The sequence below is a fragment of the Coturnix japonica genome, chromosome 5 (genome assembly GCF_054131305.1).
Source record: "Coturnix japonica strain WE chromosome 5, WE-NBRP24, whole genome shotgun sequence".
NCBI lineage: Eukaryota > Metazoa > Chordata > Aves > Galliformes > Phasianidae > Coturnix > Coturnix japonica.
This window is the reverse complement of record NC_140667.1, coordinates 4,644,884-4,661,753: the sequence shown is the minus strand read 5'-3', so window position 1 is coordinate 4,661,753 and position 16,870 is coordinate 4,644,884. Positions and strand designations below refer to the sequence as shown.

Genomic DNA, 16,870 nt, shown 5'->3' with positions numbered 1-16,870 from the left:
CTCTTCCTAAATTTAGCATAAGTCTGTCCTTGATCCCACACGGTGCCTATCAGAGTAATTCCTGTAATGATCAACTTGAGAAATAAATGAGGTCTATTACGTTAAACAACTTTACCATGGTAAGAATTACACAAATAACACAGAGGCTGAAAGAATAAATAATGAATAAATATAGCCAGTTTTTCATCTAGGATTGTGAAGTATTTGTCCCAAATTGCAAGATTTAGAGAAGCAGCCAATAAAATGCCAATATTTAATATATAAAAAAGAAAAGTTGGTTTATTTATTTTTGAATAGTGTTAAAATGCCAGGAATAAAGGGATTTTTGGTCTACAAAAACCTCTATTCAGTTAAACACAACTTAGAATGTTGCTTTAAGTACCACACCAGTAAGGTAAGATGCAAACCAAAGCAGCTACACTGCCAATTACTGTTACTTTTGTACAACACGTTGAGACCCTGCAAACATCACTACATGCTTCCCTGACATTGCCTGTGTTTGTGAGATGTACCTTAAGCATTTTCAAACATTTGATCTTTCCTGGCATAGGACAAACTCAGTTTTAATGTAAAAGAAACTAATTCAGACAGAATGGTTTTTCATTTTCTTTTGGTTGCCACGGTGGTCTATTTGCCATCAAAAGCACAGCTAAGTCAATAGCTCTAAATAAGGGCTGCATTCTAAAGCCTTAAGCAGCACCTTTCACAAAGCCTGCCTTCAGGAATATCTGGTCTTACATAACTTTAACAGAACGAGATTTGTGCCTGACTCATCAGTAATAATTCCCATGAAAATAAAGCAAAATATTTTTGTGCCTAATTGAATGTGGGAATTAAAAAGCTCCAGAAGTCTGGATTATCTCCAGAGCTGTAACAAACATTTCTGCCAGAAAAATATCAGAAATCTAATAAAATACATGTTCTCCCCAAACACAGTAACACCAGACACATCTCTAGAAGGGTCTATTTTCACCTCAAAGTAGGTTATTCCACAGCCTTTGTTCTTGAAATCCTGAAAATGCTTTCTGAGAGCATCCTCGGGAGACCAGAAGCAGTACAACTGAGTTGATTTGCAAGAATATAATGAGGATAAGGAAAAGGAAGAAAGTGCATTACTGTCTTTTAATAGAGGAAGACCAAGAATGCACCAAACATAAAATGAATAGGTGCCCAGTGTTTTGAGGCCAGTTATCATATTTATCTGTTAGCCAAATGTCACCTTAGAGTTAAGGTGACAAGAGATCAGTGCAGACAGGAACTGCCAGTTTTGCATGAACAAACAATACAGCAGAAGCTAAAAGCACCGTGTACTGTTAGAGGTAGGTTTTTGTTCACTGAGAAGAATGGATGGGTCTTGAGCAGAAAGCGAGAATCCTGTAAAATCTGAGTGTAGTTTCTCATGGCCAAGTAGGTCTCAAAAAGCCCAAGATATGAGAGAAAGCACTGAAATACAAATGAAACTTCAATGGCTGTAAGCAGTAAAACATGTAAATTTACTGAAGTAAAAATGAAATTTGGTATAAGGTAGCAGTAAGTCATTATATGTGTATTAAGGTAAAGGAATATTGTCAGGAAAGCTCAACCCCTACTGCCATACCACCACCAGCTGCTTCTGATGTTGGGGACTAACATAATAAATTGGAGGCATTACTTTCTGAGCAGCCGTCTTATTTCTTTTTTAACCTTCATTTATCTTGTCACCTGTCTCATAATTGGAATAAGCTAAGGAACTTCTCTAGTGCCTTTGTAATGATTTATACATACTGTCCATGCCAATGAAAGGTACATGAACTTTCTGTAGGGTACACCAACCATATGTCACGTCCCTGGGGAGATGCTGCTGTACCTTGCCCATCTGTCCTCACATGCTCAGGGGCTTTGGCCATACAAGCAGGAGCATTGCTCACAGAATGCAACCCAGCAATGAGCCCAGTCAGGGCACTCAATCTGTGCACACCACATGTGACACAGAAATACATATTTATATCTGGAAAAAAAAAAAAGAAAAGTATATTTTTGTCAGTTGCAACCAAAAAGAAAAATCTTTCTCAAAAATATTGGGATAAACATATTTGCTAATGTTAAAAAGAATTCTGACATTTTCACTGAATAAATATCTTGCCCACATGTTTTAGAATGGGATATATGAATTTGTAAAAAGCCTTGCTTTTAAAATGTGCAGAAAAATACACCCACATTTGGTGAAAGCATAAACTCCCCAAAATCTCCTGTAATTTGTCTCTATAATTTGTTCCAAAGATATGAATTCATCCATTCCATACTCCATATTTTAACCTTGTGCCTGACTGTCATGGTTTTATGATTTTATGATACACTTTCCCTTTTTCCTCCTTCCATGGTGCATGGGTCTGTGGAACCCCTGCCCCATTAGTTGCACAACCAGGCTGAACTGGTCACAGAGTTATCTCTAGATCTATCTGCGTCCGTGACACCAACAAACTCACACATGCTGTAACCTGTCTTTTTATCCAGCTTTATTCATACTCACATTGGAGATCCACGTGATAAGAAACTAAAAGCCAGATGCCAGGATCCAAGAAGCAAAAAAGAAACAGCACAGACAAAAACAACTAAAAAAACATGTGTCTGCAGTGAAACAGACTGCAAACGGAATCCTGCTTAAAAAAACTCTGGAGACAGAAATGCAAACATTGATTATTAAGAATTATTGAATTATTTTTCACTACCTCTTTGGATCACAGGGATCAGAAGATGGTCAGTTATACACCAGTGACAAGACGCAATGCAGAAAGACACGTGGACACAAGCATGTATTTCTGAGGGCCAAACCAGATCAAACAACCTGAGTTTCTCACTGAAACAGAACAGACCTCATTGATGGAAGACATGTATGCCATACAACCCCTCCATCTTCAGTTAGTACAGCTTTTGATGATACTTAAAATGGTAAAGCTAGGTGATGGTTGGACTTGATTTCCAGGTCTTTCCCAGATCAAACAGCTCAATAATTCTATCCTACAATTCTTTAATCCATGGGATTGAGTGCACCCACAGCAAGTTTGGGGATGTCACCAAGCTGTGTGGTGTGGCTGACACTCTTGAGGGATGGGATGCTATCCACATTAGCCTAGGCAGGCTTAAACAGTGGGCCCAGGAGAACCTCAGGAGGTTCCACAAAGCCAAGTGCAAGGCCTTGCACCTGCGTCATGGCAGCCCCACTATCAGTACACGCTGAGGCACAAAAGGATAGAGCACAGCCCTGCTGAAAAGGACCTGGGGGTACTGGTGGAGGGCAAGCTGGACATGAGCCACCAGTTTGCCCTAACAGCCCAGAAGGCCAACCTGAACACCCTGATGGAGCTGTACGTGTCCCTGTTCACTGCAGAGTTCTACTAGATGACCTTAAACTTTAACTGTCCCTTCTAACTCAAAAGATTCCATGATTCTCTACAAGAATTCTGATTTCAGACTTTTAAAGCTGTCATTGCTTGGATTCAAAAGCAGTTGGCTGCTAATCTGAATAAAGGTTATGAACATATATACATATATAGACTTTATCATTAAAAATGTATGATGCTATAAATGTACTGAAATACTTAGCATTTAAGAATGGAAAAGTGATCACTTAGTCTATAAAGAAGGATATGGCACTGAATTAAAGTGAGTGCATGATCAACAAAAAAGCATTGAACAAACTGGGATTATTTAGGCAAGCGAAGAATGATGATGGCAGACATGATAACAAATGTCATCTGCATAAGCTTATGCGCTTGAGAGAGCCATCAGTGGTCTTCCTTCTCCATAGTGGTCAGGAAGCTTAACAGTGAGGTTATGACAAGAAAAATAGCTCAGCCCCATACTAGTGGCTAGACTTCTTAATAGGCAAAATTACTTGCCCTAAGACAGTGTTCAGTGACATTTTAAACAACTACCCCTCTTCTTATTTAGAACAGACTGAAAAATATGCATAAGAAATAACATAGTAATCACAACTTAGGATAACTTAAGATCCTAGAGATCTCTCCATTCCATTCTCATGCAGGGATATTCATTAACAGGTCCCCTTCCCCTGCTTAGGTGTGCTGGCAGCAGCCCGGACTTCAGCATCACCCAAGTGTGTTTGGATGACTCCGCTGAGTTTGCAGGCTCTTTTACAGCCAACTGCCATTGAGCTGATTAAATGTGGCAGGATGTACTATATGGTATCTGCAATTAAGGCTTCAGAAAGCACTTAATATTCTGGCATTTCTTAACTGATTAGCACTGTACACTCTGCAAAAATAACGTAATGGTATAGGAAAGGAGTTCTAGTAATAACTGAATAAAAAGAGTTAACACAGCATTATGTGAATACAATATGAAAAGCATCAGCTATTTACAATGCTAGTAATTCCCTTACCTTTTATAATATTTACTGCATCCGAGGTAATGCCATGAACTCCTTAGTTTTAGCTCAATGCACTGAGATTGCCTCTTCTAGTTTCCTTTTACCTGGCATTAATCTAAAATCAATATATTATTTTTAAATTGCCTTCAACAAATGATTCAAGAAAGTTATTTTCCAGCCTCTGGTACCCGAAGCTATAAGTTGAAGAAACTGCCATGACCTGGAGAAATAGAAAAGACTGAGGAAACCAAGGGAGCCCATCTCCGCAGATGTGCTCACGTGGTGCTTTTAAAGGCTTGATACAAGAAGCCAAGTCATTCCTCCCAATGGCCTGGTTCTTACAATACATCCATTATGGTTCACTGCCTTGCGCGCTTCATCTTCACAACCAAAAATGTTGTACAGGCTTTAACTCCTTCAGCTGTAGAACAACCTTCCAGCAGGAATTTAAGGAGTGGGGTATGTTTAGTTTGATTTTCTTGTACGCTTCCACAGCTGAAGGCCAGCCAATCTTCCTTTCTGCTTAACTCGCTAGTTCTCTTCTACCATCAGAAAATACAAATGAGTTTGCTGCTGAGCTCTATGATAAGCGAATCCTTAGTCATAAAAAACGCATACAAAATTTCATGTGAGGATTTAATAGCTCATCATGAGAAGCAGTCAAATAATTGCTGGCTTTAAGAATGCCTAAGTACTTATCTACAAAAGTGACACTAATGGCTTCAAATCTCTTTGTGCAGACTTGTAATATGTATTTATAGGCTCATATTCATTTCAAAATGCCTTAAATACTGTCATGGTAACAAATACTTAACAAAAAATAAAAAAGTGAAACACTACATGTATAGTGCTGAGAAACAGAAGCACAGTATATTTAGTGAAGTGATACTTCTCATGTATGAAGAGTAAACTCGATTAAAGAAAATCATTTCAAATCTGCTAAAGGAGAACTAAAGCAATAAATGAAGCCGCAATCACTCCTAATATTGTAAATGAACACTTAAGATGAAATCATATTACCCATTGCTGATGCGGAGATGGGTGAAGATAAGGGTTCAGGATCAGAAAAACTTGGTTTCTTGCATGCCTGTCAGTAGCTTAATAGAAAATCCCTGATGAAAGGAGGAACATTAGAGTCCTTTAAAAAAAAAAAAACAAAAAAAACTCCAAGTCTATATACTCTGAGAAGTATTCACTGTTGAAAAACAAAGGTCATCATGAATTAAACTATGCTCACCAAAATCATTCTATATTCTTCTCTGCGTACAGGAGGGCTTAACTCAGTGTTTGAAAACCAGCCAGAATCTTGCAGAATACACGGCACTAATGAAATACTACAATCCAATGCCCAAGTCCATATATTATATCCTTTTTCTTGTTTGAGGCATACATTCTTAAAGCTACCTATCGATTTTGTCTTCAGAATTATGATATTTATCTTACACATCCAAGCTGCTTGAATTTAATTCTGATTGGAATTAGGTATTTTCAAGCCTAGATACACAAGCAATTTGTCACAAGGTAATGTAGAAAGTAAGTGCCTTCAGGAGGGAGGCAATCTGCAATGTGCTGCAGCATTCCAGTACCAAAGCTACTGGGGGCTAAGCCTTGTGCCTACTGCCTGGCCACCTTCATTGCCTGCCCCAGCAAAGCTTCCTGGCTAGGTAATGATGCAACTGAGAAATACAATGGTGTTCATGCTTTCTACTCACCCAGAATTTAAACCTCCAGCAAACATTTTCACACTCCCAAAAGAAAGAAGGTCCACAAGCCATCACATTGAGATATATTTCTGTTTTCTTTGACTGTGAATCACAGGTACAGACTGTGATAATAAACGTCTACTGCAAAACACTTACAAGTGAGTAGAATTCATGAGTCCACTTAACCATGACTTCACTACTATCAGGACTTTCACCGTGGTGGAAGGAGAGAAATACTGAGGCCTACTGTACTAAAGATGATGTCAAACAAGAACAGCATTTTCTCTTAACGTTCCTATGGAAACAACACTAAAAGCTTTTGCTGGAGATTGGCTGCATTTTTTTCTGGAATGCATGGACTGTTCTATCAACAATGTGGACCATTAAGAGACATTCCTAATACTTTTCTACAAAAGAAAATGTTTGCATGTTCCAAAATTTGACGACCTTTCATGCTTTTCTGATCATTTTGTAAGAATTTCTGCCAATCACAAGTTAAGAGACAGATTTTGGTTACGCTTGTGGCCCAGCACGCCACTGTCTGCTCAGCCAAGTGCATGCTGAAGGCACAACAACATCAACACTTCGGTGTGAAAGCAGAAAAGGACTGCAAAAAAAAACCTTAAAATCTGAGGAAGCCTGAGTGTGCTGCTCCCCCCTTTGTGTATTAGCACATACTGCATTATTATGGGTATTTCTTCCACTGGGAGAAAACACAATCTCAAGTGAAGCCAACATGGAGTCATTTAAGCAATCACTTCTTACTCTTCATGAATTTCCAAGCTCAGTGACTTCGAGCATGATTATTTTAGCTTATCATTGGTGAAGAACAGACTCAGAAGAAAAGAAGGAAAGGAAGGGAGAACTTCCTGGGTTAAATTTGGAAAGCTGGCTATATCCTTTTATCCTATTTACTCTCTGACATCTCTCTTTCCACATAGGAAGGAAGCACATTGTGGACCACTTTTAAAATCAATTATGTATGTATTTTTCAAGATCTTTTCTTTGAAAGACAGATCAGAACATACTGCTAAGTGGACACATGCTTTTGAGAAAGACAGCTGGAGCTGCTGTTCGGCACTCTGCCATAATATATATTTAAAGCCTTTTCTTATTCTCTTAAACGCTAATACCAGCCCTGAGGAGACTTTGCTTTTATGCTGACTTATAGTCAACTGTTATGCAACTTGTTCTCCTTTGTTATCCTTCTACAGCATGGAGAGAAGCAAAGCAGTTCAGATTCATACATACCCATACAAATGCTTCCCCTTGCCTTTCTGTACAAGTCATTTACATGCCTAGATTTAAAGCCATGACTGCTGCCCAATGGCTGGCAAAGGGCACTTTGTATGCAAGGTACCCTTCTGAGTAAAGTGAGATAAATCTGAAACAGATGCAGTGCTCAGAACTACATCATTGACAATTCCTACTTCACTGGTATATTGCTTCTGAGAGAAATTGGGTGAAACAATGCCATGTATAAGATGCAAATGAGATATTATAAATGACTGTTGTTAATATTATCTGGTAAGTAGATTCAGTATTTCTATATTTAATTATAGTCCTTTAGATTAGAATGGACATTTTAAAACTAAATGTATTTGAATGACCGCAACCCTTATTTGGTGTCTGACACACCACATAGAAATTACACTCTTATGTAATTGCAGTGGAGAAAGATGGAAGCTTTTTCAACAGCTTGAGAGGAACGGCCATGCATTCTCACATCCAGCATACAGAAAATAGCCACAGTCTCTTCTGTATTAACAACAGTCAGGCTGAAATTCTGCCTTTGTATTTAGGGAGCTGTGACAGTCATCCACACCATATAACAAAAAGAAGTGAATGGAGCAAGTACCCTTCTCTGAGCTAGCAGCTAAAGCCACAATACAGCCCACCTGCACAGCAGGATCATTACTGTTCACTTTCACAAACGTTAGTGGTATTAGATAATTACTGATTTGATTCTTTAATACAAAACCTGTACCAGGACTACAGAGATTTAAGTAGCACGAACATTCCAGAATGCTCAAGTTCATAAGCAGCTTTATAAACACTGGAAGAAAAACAAGTTAGAAGCTTTGGCACTTTGGGAAGGGAAACTGGTTCCTCTCTCCAAGTGCAGTCAATACCCAGTCTGAAGAATAATCTCTTCTTCATTCTCACTAAATAGTTACTACATTTTATTTACTGAAGCATTTACAGAGTTCTTTATTAATATCAGCTACATATTTGGAAAACTTTTCAGTAAAAACTGAAAAATTCATCCCAAAGAAACAAGGCACGCTGTTTGTTTCTCACAGTACTTTGCTGAATCAGTGATGGAGTGTGTGTAGCACAGTATTGCCAAAGCTCTTCGGGTCTTGCCAGGTTTCTGAACATACGCTTTATGTTCTGACAAGTACTTAATAAACAGAGGTACAGTGAAGATTAAATCCAACATATTCTAATTGCAGAGTTCAGACTGATGCAATGCACTACAGTGTAATGGTAAATATTACCTATGCGTATTTTAAGTACACAAAGCAGGTTAAAAGATACTGAAATATATTGATATGGCCAATTTCTAACTATGGGCACATCTCTCTACCACTATCCTTTGTCACGCAAGTTAAACTCTCTAGTTGAACAGCACCACTTGGATGCTTGGGTTTTTTGTTTTTTTTTTTACCTCATTCTTTAATGCAGTCTGTGTGCTGCAAGTGCTGCTCCCACAGCTCCCTTCTGTCCCAATGGTGTTTCCCCACAGTACTTTGCTCTGCAGTAATGGAACTGTGACTGTGCAACAACCAAGAGTGTGTCCTGAAACAGCTTCAGCTCTAATTAATACTGCCCAATATAGATTCCATATACTGAGTTGATTACACCAGCAGATACTTCATGTTTCCAACAGCTCATTTTACAATCTTTCAGCAGCTTGTTGCTGCTCCTCATACCACTGATAGTCGAATAGTAATTTTGTAGACTCTATTTACTTTTTACCCTCAAGAGAGGGCCCCAAAATATTTTAAACTATTGCTGGTTAGGAAATACAATAATTTTTAAGTCTTATTTGTAATATAAGATGGGAAAAGGAAAAGACAAATAAGGTGAATGCATTCCACTTACTCGTCCTTACCTAACTGTCATGTTTCCTACTTGCATCTAGCAACACATATACATATATGTAAAAAAATCTATCTGCATATAGCGGATGCAGTGAAAGCAAAACAGTTTTTAGTGATCTATTTTGCAACATACCCACCAATGACCCAATTAATATCAGGCATCTGAAGCCACCAATATGCATGCAATAACTCTGCTGTCAACAAAGAACCAAGTTCAGTCTTGAGGGAACTCAACATGTTTAGTATTATTATCATCATTATTTCTTTAAGTACTCTATACACTGGCAGCTTGTTTTTCAGCTGCTACAGCATTGCTTTTTCTCTGAAGCACGGTTATCTGAAACACTTAGGCAATATTATATCTAAGAAGATTTTTGCAGGGAAACTGCATGAATTTCAGTACTACCTTAAAGTAGCACCTGGCAGGATTAAAATGAAGGGTCTGAAACCCTGGGAGATCTCAACAAATGGCATTACTAATGGCTGCAACAATTAACTACCTCATGAAAACAATTATTATTTAACCTAGTTATTAACAGCTGCAATTAAAAACACAATGTTTTACAAGAATTAAGCCTCCTTGATCAAAAATGCGGTACAGAAAGAATATGCCTAAAACACTTACTGTGCAAACAGATTTTGCAAAGAACCCACACCCAGACGAGACTTCCACATTTCTAGACCAAGATAAATGTTTTGATTCTTCTAAATCATCTTAAAATGGTGTGAATGGCTTAGAAGCACTTCTAGGACAATGATTTTTGAACCTGCTTCTTCAGTAGCTCTACTTCTGAGTGCAAAAACTTAGTATAACTCTAGAACTCTTAACGGTAGAAGTATTATTGCTGACGTATTCATTGCATGAACAGGAAGCTCAGAAGAACTGGCAAGTTGTGACACCTAGAGGAAGAGAAAATTGTTCTAAAACTCAGCTGACAGTTTCTTGTGGAACTGAAATGCAGTTTTGGTTCTCACACATTTGTTTGCACACACTGAAACAAACTGAGATGTGGTTTTGTTGCTTATGGGCTGGATATGGACTGCCAACAGATGACAAATACACATTTAATCAGCATGCAACCTTGGATTGCCTGAGAATTTTGGCTGCAAATCACCTCAGCTGGTAATGCTGCAAAGTGAAAGAACTTGTACTTTACCAACTATGGCATAGCTCCATGCTAGCTTTCAATGACTTAAAGATTCCGCATGTGACAATGGCTTCTTAGAGCAAGATCCAACAAAAAGCCTGCTCATTAATTAGAAGGCTTTCTTTAGCCTCCTCCAGCAACCTTTGTGCCGATCTCAAGTCACCTGCTTGTACATCAGGCCCACGTAAGACAGCTCAGTGTGTCACAAGACCCGTTGTGGAGGCGTATAGAGCTATTTTGAAAATCTGCAATTTTATAATTTTCTGAAATTACAGGGGAAAAGTTGAGATCATTACTAAAGCACTTAAGAATTCAAAAGGTTAAATATCTGGAAAAAAAAAAAAAATTATCCGTGCTCTTTCAAAGCCTGTGACTTAAAAAGAAAATGATATCCTTTCAATAAGCGCAATTAAGCAAGCTGTACAGAACTATGCAAGTATTCTATATTCATCTTTGCACCTGATTTAGATTTCTGTATTACTGTAAGATTTTTTTTTCCCTTCATGAATAATGTGTTCTAAGAGATCAAAACTAATGTACTTTACTAATGTTTTTCAACCTTATAAAAATGGCAAACTTGCTCAACTGAAACACAGTTCTTATTTCTCTATATCAAACCCATGCACAAATACCTTGTAACCACTGTTTTGTCACTTCTCATACTATCCTTTGCATCTCCAGAAAGATGGAACATCACACACACGTGAGAAATCAAATGACTGAAGGTCTTCCTCAGCAATGCCCTTCCACTGAACACACAAAGCAGGATAGAGCTCATAAAGTCTGAGCATGTCTTTGTACTTGATTGCAATGACAAATCAAGTGCCCTGCTGAACCTACCAAGCACATTACTCTGTCTTTTAACACTAAAACTCCCCAGGAGTCCATTCTGGGACCAGTGCTCTTCAGCATCTTTGGTGTCCTAAGACAAAAGGAATCATAGAATCACAGAATCACCAAGGTTGGAAAAAACCTAAAAGACCATTCACCTATGACCAATAGCTCCCACTAAACCATGTCTCTCAATACAACATCCAGTCTTTCCTTGAACACACCCAGGGTTGGTGACTCCACCACCTCCCTGGTCAGTCCTTTCCAGTGCCTGACCACCCTTCCTGAGAAGTAATGTTTCCTAATGTCCAGCTTGAATCTCCCCTGATGTAGCTTGAAACCATTCCCTCTGGTCCTATCACTAATGACAAGAACAAGCATACACACAGCAAGTTTGTTCATGACACTGAGCTGAGTGCTGCAATTGAAACAAGAGATGCCACCCAAAGGCATTGGCACAGGCTGCCCAAAGAAGCTGTGGATGCTTCAAACCCTGTAGGCATTCAATGCCAGGCTGGATGTGGGCCTGGTCAGCCTGATCTGGTGGGTGGTAACCCTGCCTTGGCAGGGCACTGGAACTGGATGGGCTTTAAGGTCCCTTTCATACAATCATAGAATTACACAGGTTGTAAAAGACCTCACAGATTATGAAGTCCAGCCTCAGCCTAACCATAGTACCCTAACACTAACAACCCTCTGCTAAATCATCTCTCTGAGCACTGCATCCAAACGGCTTTTAAACACATCCAGGTACGCTGACTCAACTTTCAAGGCAAGTCACTCTACGATTTTTGTCTAAAAGACACAAACTAAGAGAGCATTCAACATTTTGTTTCAAGATATGTTCCAGATTACATATCTCTTGCATCCCGCAAGAAATAATTTAAGAGTGTAGGATGAGGATTGCTTCACGGTCTGATGCTCAGACAGAGAAAACAAGAAGAAGCCATGCATTTGACTCCAGAAAGAATTCAGAGTTGAGTCTAAAAATAAAGGTTCAAGTTCCTCTCCTTAGCAATTTCCGAATCCAACAACTTCTCTTTACAAAATACTGCTGTCAAATCAAGTATAATTAATTTACAACAAGAAGGCAAAATGGCAAAACAGATGGAATTATACTCTATATCAAATGCACCAGCAAATATGCTTCTTTTTCCTCTTTGGCCAGAGAGTTATTTAGTGCTAAAATGAAAAAGAAAAAAAAAAAAAAAAGTTGATCACAATTGATTCTACTGTATTTTTTTTTCTGTTAGTTAAAATATTTAGTAACAGGGAAAGCATTAATTTATGGAAAGTCAAAGGCTGATGGTGTGCAGGAGGAAAAAAAGGTATGCTTAGTACAAGAAAGAGAAGCTGCCTCTGGGGAACATCCTGGAGTATATGATAAGCAGAAAAAAACACCACGGATATTAAATTCAAATATGTATCAAAAAAGAGTCAACTACTGTATAACAAACAGCTCCCAGCAGCCACTGCAGTTGGAGATGCATACTTTGAAATGGTTCAATTCTGTCATGGTTTTATGATTTTTGGTTATCGGTATTCCACATCATAACATCATGTAGTGCACTGGGAGTTAAAGAGTTAATGCTCCAGTTCTGAATACCTCTACCAGAAGAGAAGAAGAGCTACAAACCTCAGAGACCCCTCTCTTTTCTCTTCTGCTTGGCCTTACTAGATGTCTTGCCTCAGCCTTCATACCTCAATTCTTTTATTAACTCTCAACAGTTTACTTTCATATCTGGAAATGGAGACAGGCAAACTGAAAAAGCTTCAACCTCACTTTTATTTAATGGTTACAGCGCAATATATGGAGCCTCCATTTAGTAACATGTACTCCCACCCATTAGTCGAGAGCTCTACTAATGGTTAACAAACAGGTATTCAAGACTTTGTAAATGATGTTCATTAACGTCCAGTTTTTCTATAGTAGAACAAGTTTTATAAGATCAAAGCATCATTTTTATTTTTTTTTTTTTAACTTCAGTGCAATATGAGTTGTCAAATAGTGAAAAGTTCGTGATTAATTTAAAATTCATCCACATCAATTAGACCTTGAAAGAAAAGGCAGTGGACGCTACTTAATATACATTATTAATTTCACCACCACTTTTTACATTTACACTTGAAGTCTGCAGTTTTTATTTAAGACTCGCCAGAAGTGCTTACACGCTTAGAAGCTTGTCCAACTTTTCTAATTACACTAGCTAATAAAAGATATTATCTTTATCACTGCAAAACTTGCCTCATTTGCTCTTAGATCTTGCAGTTAGAATTACTAATATCATTACGTACTCTATGTAATTTATGTAATTAAAAGTATGGGAGTTACATCCAACGCAAAATTAGAGTCTATCTCTAATGAAAGGTATTCTATGGGTAATTACTGACCTTTCAACAATTAGTACTTCCATTTTAGAATTTGTAACTATTTCTATAAAAGCGGGGGAAAGAAAAGAAGGTTTTAACTTTTAAGGAAGCACTAAAAAAGATGGTTATGAAACTAGAAAGACAGCTGGCACCACTGAGATGGCAGAATTGACATTTGGCCATTAATCTACTTTATTCCACCTGAAGGCTCATATGCCTACTCATGTTTTCAGTTCTTCATGCTTATAAGATGGACTTCAACATGAATGATGCGGTGACATCATAAGCAGTGAGAACACTTTAACCTAAAAGCTACCTTGTAGCTCAGAGCAACATGAAACAACCATTCTGAACCTCCTCAGATAGACACATAGTCTACTCACAGTAAACAGTCTAAAACATCACTGGCTTCCGCATGCATGGATGAGTCCTGTCATGAGGTTTGGACTCTTGCAATAAAAGGGAAGACTGTTCAATAAAATTCATGCCATCCTCAAGATTTTCTAAGCTTCACAGCTGCACCATTAAACAGTTTTCAAGAGTGATACTCAACTGGGAAAAAACATCCCAGCCACTCAGTGCAGCATGTGGACCTAGGGACCAAACCCAAAATGTGAAGAGTTGTGATCATCACATTGACTCAAGAAAACCTTAAACACCAGACTAGCATCTAGTAAATGAATGTATCAATATATTAATACACATAACAGTCTGGAGAAGGGGATGTTCAGGGGAGACATTAGTGCTCTGTATAACTACCTGAACGAAGGTTGTTGTGAGATGGGGGTCAGTCTCTTCTCTCATGGTAACTGGTGATAGGACCAGAGGTAATGGCTTCAAAATGCACCAGGGGGGGTTCAGGTTGGACATTAGGAAATACTACTTCTCTGAAAGAGTGGTCAGGCAGTGGAATGGGCTGCCCAAGGAGGTGATGGCATCACCAACCCTGGAGGTGCTCAAGGAACGATCAGACGTTGTGTTGAAGGACGTGATTTAGTGAGAACTATTGGTGATGGGTGGATGGTTGGACTGGATGATCTTGTAGGTCTTTTCCAACCTTGGTGATTCTGTGATTCCATTCAGAGACCAACCATACTGGGTCCTCAAAAATAAGGATGCTTCAATATCCTTGAAGATTCCTATCCCAAAATCTGCATTTTTCTTTTTTAATTATTTTTTTTTAATCCACACTGGATTAATGCACACTGGTCTCAGCCATAATACTCAGCAAAAGCTCATGCCTATACAATTCCAGGCATATAATAACCCCAAGTCAGCAGGCACTCTCTTCTCCTGAGAGCTATCTCTATTAAGGATCTGTGCTGAAAGACACAAAGAGACCATTTGCTAACAAGACTTGAAATTATTTCTCACTTCTTTTTTTCTGATCCAGTAATACAGACAAATCATTACATCGAGCTGGCTGCCAAAATCAACTGTTTGATCACAACTTGCTAAGACAACAAAAACGGATCCAAAAATTTATCTAATGATCCAGCAAACATTTATAGCACTCTTCTGCAGTTTTGTTTCCTAGGTCTCCATCTAAGTACAACAACAAATTGACTTATTTGAGTGAGGAATAGGGATTTTTACATTCTAAAAGGAAACGACAAAGGGGATTTCTTTTATAAAGTACATACAATGAATTTAGGAATCTCTGTGGATGATTCTGTAATGCTTCTGAATATGAATATATCATATTCATATGATATATGAGAGACAGATACCTCTCACAAAGAAGGTAGAAATCTTCATGTGCTTGAAATGTATTTCTTTTGACACACATTGTCCAGAACTACTATTTAGAACTATGCTTGTAACATTTGTCAAGTGATGAAATGTGAGATTTTAAAAATCCTGTATTTTTCCTATTTATTTGCTATAAAATAAAACCACATTGCAAGGTAGTAGAAAAACAGTCCTCAGGTGTTTGAAATCACAGAAATGATTTGCTAAACAAAAACAGAATGCAATTTTTTGAACACGGAAAAGATTTGAGCCTACTTTTGAATGGTGGAGAGATGCAGATACATGATAGCATGAGAGTTTCAGTCAACTTCTTCTGCTTGAGTAAGAAGATGCAAAGGAAATCACCACCACCCAGACACATAGAGGTTCCTAGAAGGAACCTCCTTTGCTAGCCAGACCTCCAGTGCGTTACATCTAGTAAAAGATAAAGCTCTACCTTCTCTACTTTTAAGGCCAACACAGCAAGGTGACAGGAGAGCTACTCCCACTAAATTCTCTCTTTTTAACATTCAGAAGGTTTGTTAGGGATATTCTACTGGTCAGATAGCTTAGTCTAGAGTTCTGTAGCATTTATGCATATTTATTTTAAAGCTAAGTATGTAATTTTGACCTTGTGTTAGTTTTAGGTGTAGTTTCCTATTTTAGAGTTCTGCAAAAAAAAAAAAGTAAAGATTTATAAGAATGATAAAAATAGGCAAATGGAGACCTGGAATTGCTGAGTGATCTACTGAGAAGCACAACAAAATACCACTTATGGAAAATTGACTTCGTATCCTTTGCTCTTCATTGTCTAAAATGGTGAGAATGTGTAACAGCTCTGCTCTTTAAGCAGTTGTCACATATCCTGATGTGGCCTCAAGATCTCTTTTTTTTCCTATAAACTAAAATCTATGCAAAGCCTAATTCCTTGGCATTATTTTTTCAAGGGTTTACAAGGCAGCCTGATATTAAGCTGAGAGTTTCATCATAGAAAAATAGGAAGTCGGTCACAAATCAATAACTTCTTTATAAGAATAAAACCTCATGAGGCATTCATTATAAAAGTATCATTTTCCTCCTCTGACAAGTAGTAATTTTTTCCAGCGCTGAGGAAAAAATTTCCCCATAGATATTATTGTCAGACTGAGGATCTTCTCCCTTTCTATGCAGGCTCTTGGATAAGAATCATTAACATTCATTAACATTTCTGTCCGCTTCCATAACACAGCATAATAGAACATTTACCAACTGAATGTTTGGGTTACTGGATTATTAGGGGAGGAAAAAGAAGGATTAACTACATTAAGAGTTTTTCTGGCCACAGTCTATGACTGACATATTTTCTGGTCAAGTTCTTAACTATCTACAAATTCTTGTTAAAACAGAGGGGAAAAAAGAAAGAAAAAGAAACATCTTACAAATTTGAAGAGAACTGGACAATTAGTGCTACGTCATTTTAAAACCTGGACACAAAACAGGCATTCTGCCCTCAGTACCCTACAGCTGTACTGTGTTGCGATAGATGCTGATACAGTCCTCATCGATGCAGTACTTTCCATTACTCCTTAGCACCATAGGACATCAATAGGTATTTATAACATTGTTATTATC

The 16,870-nt window shown here is 38.1% G+C and overlaps 1 protein-coding gene across 6 annotated transcripts in view; it reads right to left on the bottom strand.

The window, feature by feature from the left end:
- ANO3 (anoctamin 3) overlaps positions 1 to 16,870 on the bottom strand; it is a 137,044-nt gene that overhangs the window by 76,771 nt on the left and 43,403 nt on the right. Inside the window, exon 1 of one of the 6 annotated variants that reach the window (XM_015863408.3) lies at positions 4,382 to 4,928. The exons of the other annotated variants lie outside the window; for them this stretch is intronic. The gene's annotated coding sequence lies outside the window, so the exon portion shown is untranslated. Of the gene's footprint in view, positions 1 to 4,381; positions 4,929 to 16,870 lie in introns of those variants that run through there. 6 annotated transcript variants of the gene reach the window in all.